The sequence below is a fragment of the Hyperolius riggenbachi genome, chromosome 4 (genome assembly GCF_040937935.1).
Source record: "Hyperolius riggenbachi isolate aHypRig1 chromosome 4, aHypRig1.pri, whole genome shotgun sequence".
Lineage (NCBI taxonomy): Eukaryota > Metazoa > Chordata > Amphibia > Anura > Hyperoliidae > Hyperolius > Hyperolius riggenbachi.
Genome location: NC_090649.1, coordinates 441,066,058 through 441,076,819, shown reverse-complemented (window position 1 = coordinate 441,076,819; position 10,762 = coordinate 441,066,058).

Sequence of the window (10,762 nt, the reverse complement as noted above, 5' to 3'; positions counted from 1 at the left end):
CACAATGCGGGCAACATGTCAGTATAAAATAAATGCAATGCGGGCAAACATGTCAGTATAAAATAAATGCAATGCGGGCAAACATGTCAGTACAAAATAAACGCAATGCGGGCAACATGTCAGTACAAAATAAACGCAATGCGGGCAAACATGTCAGTACAAAATAAACGCAATGCGGGCAACATGTCAGTACAAAATAAACGCAATGCGGGCAACATGTCAGTACAAAATAAACGCAATGCGGGCAAACATTTCACCAGAAAAGAAACGCACTGCGGGCAAACATTTCACCAGAAAAGAAACGCACTGCGGGCAAACATTTCACCAGAAAAGAAACGCACTGCGGGCAAACATTTCACCAGAAAAGAAACGCACTGCGGGCAAACATTTCACCAGACAAGAAACGCAATGCGGGCAAACATTTCACCAGAAAAGAAACGCAATGTGGGCAAACATTTCACCAGAAAAGAAACGCAATGCGGGCAAAGTTCACCTGGAAAAAAAGCATTTACTCACCTGGCAGAAGTCTCCGGCCTCTGGCGCGCTCCTCCCGGGACCATCTTGCTCTTCATCTTCTCTCCCGCACTGAGTTGAATAGCAGGGCTACGGCAAGATGGTGCCCGAAGCCCTGTACTGGAGACACAAATAGTCTCCAGTACAGGGCTTCGGGAGCCATCTTGCCGTAGCCCTGCTCGCCTGCCGGTGTCAGAACAGACACCGGAAGAGGAGGCTGGAGCGGGGCTGCAGGCAATGAACTGGCACGGCGTCTATAGACGCCGCTGCCAGTTCATGAGGAGAGAGTGGCCAGAGTCCCGAGGCCGGGACGTCCCGCTGCCGAAAGCGGGACGTTTCCCGGGACCTCATTAAGCCTGGGACAGCGGACCCCGAATCCGGGACGCGTCCCGGGCGATCCGGGACGTCTGGTCACTCTACTTTAAGGGTTCATTTGGGGTATACAGGTCAGGGGTGGGGAGGGTATAGCATCAGTGGCGTATCTAAGCAGCTTGGGGCCTCTGTGCAAGTTTTACATGGGGCCCCAAGCACTCTATTGATATGGAGCCCCAAAATCCATCAAGGACAACTCACAACTGCAGTATCAGAGAGGAGTAGTAAGAGTTTGTTATAGGTTACCACTATGCAATGCACATGTAGAGTTGATCATTGCGAGCAAAATGCCAATGAAAAGCTAATAAGATGGATAAAGGAGGGCCCCTCTGGTCCAGAGGCCCTGTGGTCGCAACCTCTGCACACCCTGTTGCTACGCCACTGTGTAGCATACCTCCCAACTTTTTTAGATAAGAAAGAGGGAAACTTAAACCACACCCCTGTCATACACCTAATACGCCCCCGGGACACACTCATATCATAAAGATTTCATAAGAATAATATGTTGTTTTATTATTTAAACCCCACTGGTCCTTTCTATCCTGGTTCATTTTCCATGATACTAACATTTGAAAATAAGAAATATAATTTTAATTTAAAGGATGGGAATAAAGTTTAGGGTCATTTAAACACCCTTTTCAATGGAAAAATACATATATTTACATAGATCTGTTCATCAGTCCTGAAAGAGGGACAAATGAGGAGTAAAGAGGGACAGTTGGGAGCTATGGGAGGGGCAGTATGAGGGGTATACAGTCCATAGGGGGTTGTGGCATACAACCTATCCATGTCATCGGAGGGATGGGATCCCTTTCCCCAATTGGTCACATGCCTGGTACCTGGTGGTCTGCCTCTTGTAAAAGATTACCATAAATACAGGGATAACCAAAGAATCTAGAAAACCTTAGCAGCTGAAGGAGAGCTCTCTCACAGAGCGTGTAATGACATCTATATGTACACCATCTTGGTGTTTCCAAAGCCAGGCAAAGACATAAGCAGCTAAATCTCAGTGCTTAAAATATACCCGAAGCGAGTACATTTGCAAAAATCGGGGGGATACCAACTTGCATTGGGTATCCTTTATCAGCAATGCTAAAATTTATGCTAAACTCCTTACTAACAGACTTCAATCTCCTACCTAACCTGGTGTTTCTTGAACAAGTAGGTTTTGTGAAGGGGAGGCAATGTACAGATGGTACCAGGAAGATGTTTCATCTTATAAGAGTTGCTGAGCTTTGTCAAAGGTCTACCCTCTTTATCAACTTCAGAGCAGAAACAGGAAAAATAGTGTGGCACTTCCCACTTGGAATGAATAGTGGAGCAAGGATAGGCACAGGTAATAATGTACTCCCGCTTGCCTGTAAACCTCACAGTCTGTGTATGAGATGAACACCAAGACGTGTGCTCCGTATACACATATGTAGAAAACAAATGATCTCAGTCCACCAAGAAACAGCAAAACAATGTGCACCTTCCGTCTCAATACTTTACTTGAAAAATGTACCATCAAATTTTGCATACAGACATCCAAATGATGATCGTAATCAATCACAATGGCGTGGGTATAGAGCCAGGTATAGCTTACGTGTCCTTGGCTAAAGCAGGCTGTGCGGTGTGGAGGTGGGCTTCAGGCACTAGGTGGTATGGCGACGGCCGTTTCGCGTCTGTGCAACGCTTGGTCACGCTGTGTACCCAGCATGACCAAGCGTCGCACATACGCGAAACGGCCGTCGCCATACCACCTAGTGCCTGAAGCCCACCTCCACACCGCACAGCCTGCTTTAGCCAAGGACACGCAAGCTATACCTGGCTCTATACCCACGCCATTGTGATTGATTACGATCATCATTTGGATGTCTGTATGCAAAATTTGATGGTACACTTTTCAAGTAAGGTATTGAGACGGAAGGTGCACGTTGTTTTGCTGTTTCTTGGTGGACTACCCTCTTTAACATCCTAGATGCAGAGAAGACCTTTGACATAGTTCATTGGGGTTTTATGGAAGCTGTCTTATGGAAATGTGGTGTAATTGGACCACCACTTAGACCCATTTTGGCCTTATACTCCCATCCTCAGCTAGAGTCAATGTGGCAGTTTTTTTTTACTCTAATCCTTTCTCTATAACAATTGGCTCCCCTGAGTTAATACGTCTATCAATGGTATAGTGGTGATGGTGAAAGACGTAACCCACAATTGTCCTCTATGCCGATGACCGGATCATTACCTGTACTGGTCCACTATCCTCTCTGTGGTTAGGGGATATGGTGCAGTATATTACAAAATAAATGAAGATAAAACCCTACTCATGGAGATTCATTTATATTCTAATACTAAGTAACAGATTTTCTCAGAGTTTTTATTCAAATAGGTCAAGTCTTCCTTGACTTATCTGGGCACTCAGATCCCACATAGGTCATAAGAGATATATTCGGACAACTACAGTAGAGTAGTTTATTCGGCACTAACAGTGATCAGCTGATGCCGGATAAGTGTGCTTTATGGTTGCTTCAGTCTCAATGTTAAAAACAGGCCTAGCTAATAGAGTACTATTGTGTAACCCACTCTATATATATACCATGAACCCTGTATTAAATGTTAAAGTATATTAACCTTGGGGGAGCCGTGGAACCCAGGAGAGACCACAAACAGCCTATGAAATTGCCCCTAACCACTGTGAGTTTTGCTAGTAATTTGTGCTGGTTGGTTGAGACGTCTGGTCAGTTAAGTTCCGGGTAACCGGGGATAATGTATATCTCTTTTTGCAAAAACTTCAATGACACCTCACTACACTTGCCAAAGCCAAATTATTCTGGTTGGGGAAATAGCAGCTTTAATAATGCATATACTCCCTGGAATACTTTATTTAGATCAATTAATATCCCTCTCCCTGGCTCCTCATCTCAAGATCACAAGTTGATAGCCAGATTCATTTGGAATACATAGACTGGCTTATTGCAGTCCCATTCCACCTACTCCTATGGGCGGTATAGGTCTACCCTGTCTTAAAGAGACTATGAAGCCACTTAAAAATGGCTTTTTACCTTTTATTTATGTTAGGCATGTTTGCCCCTGTTAAAATGCAGCTATCCCGTGGCAGAACAAGGATTTTTTACCCCCCAAATCCCCTGTGCAAAATCCACGACTTTCTTGGTCGTGGATTTTGCTGCCCAGATAGGCAGAGCTTTTGGCTGTAGCTCTGCCTCCATGTGCGTCAAACAGCGCGTATATCCGCCTCTCCCCCGCGCCTCTGTAAAAGACTGAAGGCGGAGGGGCGGCGATCCGCACTGATAGATGCGTGTAGAGGCAGAGCTGCAGCCGAAAGCTCTACCTCTCACGGAAGCGCTCCCCGCAGTGTGCCCCAGGGGATTTGGGGGGTGAAAAAAACCCTCGTTCTGCCACAGGATAGAGGCATTTTTAACAGGAGCAAACATGCCTAACATAAATAAAAGGTAAAAAGCCATTTTTAAATTGTCTTCAGACTCTCTTTAAAACCTACAACTGGGCAACTTTTATCACAATAGTGGAATAAGCCTCTGGTAAACTGGATTCAAATTGAAAAAGAAGCTTTTGGTAGACCACCCTCTGAACTCTTAGCCTCAATCATCCTGTTACCCAGTACATATACCTCTCTAAGTACACAATTCAGACCACTGTTCTTGCTTGAAATAGCAAGTCCCCACATCCACATATTCTTCCCTTTAATGTCCCATATAGTGCCTATCCCTGAGTATTCTAAATATTAAACCTCACTAGGTGGGTTTAAAGAGGTATTAAAACCGTAAATGATATGTGACTCAGAAGGGCTAAAATCCTTTGAGACCCTCAGGTCGCAATGGCCTCATTTCATCAAAGGCTGTAGATTTTAAAAAAATGTTGGGAAAATACTGCATTCGGTATTTTAGACTTTTTTTTGCTAATTCATCAATATTTTCACAGGTTCGCTAATTTACTGAAGCCCAAGTCAGTAATTTACCTCACTACTCGGTAATTTCAGCTTGCCATGCGGTAACAGCCTTGATGCATTGACATTTTACTAAATACTCCATAACCTCAGCTGTTTTTAGCATTACCAAATGCGGTAATGCTTGATGAATTGAGGCCAATATCATCTTTCAAACCCTGACATGATTTCCCATTTATATATTAAATGTACCTGAAGGGAAGAAAAGTGCCCCTAGGGGTTATTTGACTAGGGACGGGGAAGCCCCTGGATCCTAAAGATGCTTCCCCCTTCCTTCTCAGCAGAGGGGATCCAGCGCTGGGGCCCCCAAAAGTCCACTTATTGGGAGCCTCACACAGGGCAGTATCAGCTTTCCCTCAGGCTCCGGTGGAAATAGCTGAGCCCAATCGGGTCCGCTCTACTGCGTAGATGCATCGCGCCTGTGCAGGAAAGCAGACCCGGGCTCAGATACTTCCGCCGGAGCCCGAGTGGGAAGCCGCTACTGTGCTTGTGCAGGAGCACCGACCACTTTCTTAGTTTTTGCTTTATTTTTATTATTTGTTTTTTACTCTAGAGATTCAGTTACTTGACCTGCCCAATTCCTATCAAGAGAAGGATTTCATTTTGGTATTTCAGACTTATTCTACCAAACAAAAACTATTTACAAAAATACATTTCTGTATGAAATAACGATCTACAAGCTCGCCTCCCTATGGAAAATATAATAGAGGCCTCTAACTCCTTAAATTAGTTCTCCAGCACCTAAAAAAAAGCGTGTGCTCGCTCCCGTGCGCATAAGCGGGAGCTTACTGCGCAGGCGCAGTACAAGAAAACTTCGTCCTGCGCAGTAAGCTTCTGCTGACACGCGCGGGAGCGAGCACGCGCACGGCCGCGCAGCTGCAGTTCTATTCATCTAGATTAATAATTAGTCTGGGAACGGCGCATCAGAGAGGACAAAGCGGCACATTACAGCTGCAGGGGGCCAATACAAGCCCCAGGTAAGTGTCAGTTTTAGCTTTTTTTTTTTTATGGTACCGGAGAACCCATTTAAGTTCATTGTCAAAATGCATCTCTCACTGTAAGACTTTTCATGAGATTTTTTTGAGATGGCACCTTTACGCCAAGGAAGTTGGCCAATTTTCCCAAAATTTTACCGTTGTTTTCGGAATATAAGATGTACTCTTTCTACCCCAAGGGAAGTTGGTGCATCTAATATTCTGAATGTAAGTTGAAGAGCGCGCAGGAAAGCACTTACAGATCTAGCCAGCGCACTCCTCTGTCCATCTTGCCATTGTATACGCTCCCGTCCTCCATCCTTCACACCGCATGACCCGTCGTTGTACTGCTCTCCTCCTCAGTCTGAGACTGCAGCCACTGTACACACACACTGGTTATACCGTCCTTCCTCGTTACTTCCTGGTTATTGTTGCACTCTTACTGCGTGACCTGATGACGCCGCTGGGGGTCACAAAGTAACTGGGCAACAGTAAAAGGCAGGTCAGCACTTGTACAGTGGCAGGATGTGTGGTGTAGTGATGGGTCATTCGTGAACGAGCCGGCTCTTTGCTGCAAACAACAAGAGCCGGTGCTCAGTTTAAAAAAGAGCCGATGCCTGTGAGTGACTCAACAGTGCGCTCTGCTCTGTAATAAAGGGCGCTGAGGCATACCGGGAGATGTAGTCCCCCTCCTGTAGCTTGTAGGGGTATATGGGGCGGAGCAGAGCAGCAGCAGCAGCAAGAGGGATTGCCCCTCTCAGAGAAGTAGCCTGGAGTTGTCATGGAGATGGGGCGGGGCTTTTCTTCCGTATCTGAGTGGCTTCTAATGATATTAAATGAAGAGCCGTTTGAGAGCCAACGAGCCGGGTCTTTAATGGGAGCCGAGCCAAAAGAGCCGATTCTCTTAAAAGAGCCGGAATTCACATCACTAGTGTGGTGGCTGCAGATGGAGACTCGGGTAGAGAAGCGTGGCGGCTGAGGTCGTGCAGTGTGAAGGGCGGCGCCCTCAGGGGACCAGACAGAGTGTGTACAGCTGCAAGATGAATGAAGACAGAAGAGAAGATCGTGGCAGCAGGATCAAGTGAGATCTTTCACTTCATTTTTAATGTAATGCAGGGTAGCGTAGCTGGTGGGCATCAGGGGTTAGTGTAGTGCAGTGCCACTGGCGGGGCATCAGGGGTTAGTGTAGTGCAGTGCCACTGGCGGGGCATCAGGGGTTAGTGTAGTGCAGTGCCACTGGCGGGGCATCAGGGGTTAGTGTAGTGCAGTGCCACTGGCGGGGCATCAGGGGTTAGTGTAGTGTAGTGCCACTGGCGGGGCATCAGGGGTTAGTGTAGTGCAGTGCCACTGGCAGGGCATCAGGGGTTAGTGTAGTGTAGTGCCACTGGCGGGGCATCAGGGGTTAGTGTAGTGCAGAGCCACTGGCGGGGCATCAGGGGTTAGTGTAGTGCCACTGGCGGGGCATCAGGGGTTAGTGTAGTGCAGAGCCACTGGCGGGGCATCAGGGGTTAGTGTAGTGTAGTGCCACTGGCGGGGCATCAGGGGTTAGTGTAGTGCAGAGCCACTGGCGGGGCATCAGGGGTTAGTGTAGTGCAGAGCCACTGGCGGGGCATCAGGGGTTAGTGTAGTGCAGTGCCACTGGCGGGGCATCAGGGTTTAGTGTAGTGTAGTTGTTGGGGGCAGCAGAGTAGCTTAGATAGACAGTTTGGGATGGGGGGAGGAAGGGTGTTAAAATATGCCCCTGCACCATAGACACACCAGGTTTAGTATTTTTCTTACCCCTGATTTTAGCCCTCTCAACCTACATGTGTTTTATAGCTAGAAGAATAAGGTATCTCTTCTGTGCTGGAGATCCTGTAATCAGGTGGGCATTCTATTATACTTATTATAGCAGTGCCCCAAAATACAATCATCAAACTGATTCATGCAATACCAACCATTCCTATTGATCCCTCCCCTCAATAGATGTTATTACAAGTGGGCTTGAATAAAATCCTAGTAAGAGAAAGATTAGAATCCCACATTATACCTTCATGTCTCTCCCTTTTGCTTACTAACTGGGGTGGGGTTCCTCTCACTTGCCTAATCTCACCTGCAACATAACACTCATTTATTCATGGAAAAGGCCATAAGACTACAGATATGATCCAACAGCAGAAAAAGGTAGAAGACAAGGGACACAGAGAGCCCGATATGGTGTAGTATGTACTGGTAGGTAGGGTAAGTAGTACAGCAAGTATTGTTATACTCACAAACATGGGTTACCGTTCAGGCAACCACTGTATAGGCAGGTGGGAAGATTAGACCTGTTCCCACTCAGTGATGAGCTCCCGATCAATTTGGGATGAAATCCTAATAAGTTTAATTTGGATTTCATCCTCCTAATTAGTGCAGGTGTGCGAGGGGGGGGATAAACGTACCTAGCAGCCTTCTTCTTTAACCCGTCCCACGCTGCATTCCAAGCCGTGTCACGTGATTACTACGCTTCCTCCTTCAACCCGGAAGGAGGAAGTGTTTGTAGCCACGTGACCGCGGCTTGGAATGCAGTATGGGACGCACCGTGGGAAATGTTAAAGAAGGCTGCTGGGTAAGTTTAATCCCCCCCCGCTCAGCTGCACTAATTAGGAGGATGAAATCCGAATGAAACTCATTCGGATTTCATCCGGAGCTCATCCCTGTTCCCACTCAAGATTAAGAAGTCGCTCTCTGTAGATCAGAAGAAAAAAGGATGGGGTAAAACACCCCTCCACCAAGGGTGGATTATACACAATAGTAGAACAGAGGCGCTAGCAGAATAAAAGTAAATAAAATTCTTAAAAGTAGGAGATGCAGTGGTGGACTTACCTACTACCAAGGACACAAGCTAAACGAAGTGACGTTTAAAAACATAGAAATTTATTTGAATACTCCATAAACACTTGCAACGCGTTTCGCATGTGTGACCCCGCTCCATCAGGCAATGAAATGGAGCATGCAAATAGTAGCGTCCAGGTCCATGTAAAACAGAGACGCTTTACACAGACCTGGATGCTACTAGAGCCTTCCCGCTCCTCTCACGGTCCCCAGTCGAATACTGCTCTCTGCCGCCGCAGGAGGCTTCGGAGGTCGAAGCCTGAGTGCTCCTGAAGACGGGCAGCTCCGTACTGTGCTTGTGCTAGCATGCGCTCACGCATGCGCAGTACAGAGCTGCCCGTCTTTGGGAACACTCAGGCTCCTGAAGACTTCCAAAGTCAAACGGAGGAGCCAGCGCTGGAATGTGGGGACCGTGTGAGTAATGGGAAGGCTCTATAAGACTTAGAGAGCCTTCCCTCTCCTTAGGTTACAGATTCTGGTGTTATTTACATATCTTTTCATGTGCAATTCCCCCTGTATAGACTTATGGAGTTTTTAATCTCTCTTCTTACTACCAGAGTTACTCAGCTCAGAACACACTGTGCAAAACCCCTTATTTTTTTCCCAACTGTTCCTGTTAACACGTACCGGTATATTAATGCCATTTTAACTTGGTTGTTACTGGACAGGCAGTTCTCTCAGCTGTTTTTTTGCAATGTTCTACCCATTTTGCTCTATACATTAATTTTTATTTAGTTTGATTTGTTCATCATATACTTTGATTGCATGTTATACGTGGATTATCCTTCTCCTGGCCAACTCCATTGTGTCACAATTTCTTTAAATTTGGGAGTTAACCATTAAATATTGTACAATGCATTGTTCAGATGTATTTTGTATGATAAAACATAAAAGAATAAATAAAGATTTAAATTACATAAGAATAAAAATGCAGAATTCTAAACACCAAGCAGGATAGCAACATTTTACAACAGAATCATCAACAGCATGGCTATATGGGCAGACAGATGGCAGATGAAATTTAATGTAGATAAATGTAAGGACATGTACATTGGACGTACAAATGTTAGAGCAAAATATCAGATAAATGGCCTACAGCTGGGAACATCAGACTTGGTGAAGGATTTGGGAATACTGGTTGATAACAAGTTAAACACCCGTATTCAATGCCAAGCAGGAGCTAAACCAATAAAATTCTGGGATGCATAAAATGGGAAATAATATCACGAGATGCTAGTATACCACTCCCTCTGTATAAATCATTTGTGAGGCCACCTCTGGAGTATGGGACTCAGTTTTGGGCAACACACTATAGGAAGGATATTAACATACTAGAACAGGTACAAAGACGGGCAACTAAATTAATCAAAGGGATGGAAGATCTCACTTACCGAGAAAGGTTGGATAAACTGGGTTTATTTAGCTTGGAAAAAAAGACGGCTAAGGGGTGACCTATTTAACATGTATAAATACATCAGAGGGCAATACAAAAGCTTGGCAGATCAGCTTTTTGTCCCCAAGCTTGCACAGGGGACAATGAGACATGATCTGTGTATAGAGAAAAATGTTTTGGAATCTATTTAGGAAAGGATTATTTTTAGTAAGAGTTATTTAAATGTTGAATATTTTACAACAGGATGTAGTTATGACAAATTCTGTACCTGCATTTAAATAGTTTTGGATGCTTTTCCTTGAAGGACATCCACAGCTATAATTGCTAGTTCGTTTTCAGCCAAATTGATCCAGGAATTTTACGTGCCGCCTAGAGTTGGGAAGGAATTTCTTCCCCTTAAAGGCTAATCGACCCAAGCCTTATAAGTATTTTTTTGCTTCCCCCTGGGTCAACTGGGATATGTGAGCATGCAGGAGAGAAAGGTACCTTACATTTTCACTTATTTTTCTGTTTGGACAAATGTTTTTTTTTTCAACCAAACTATGTAACTAGCTTAAAAGAATGATGTGTAATGGTCTGCAGTAACATAACAGTGTGCTGCTACCAACTAGTTATCCAAACAGAATACAGTATTATAGACTGAATGGGCAGCGCCCTCTTCAGTCCCTCCAGCACTGAACCAAGAAGGACTCGGAG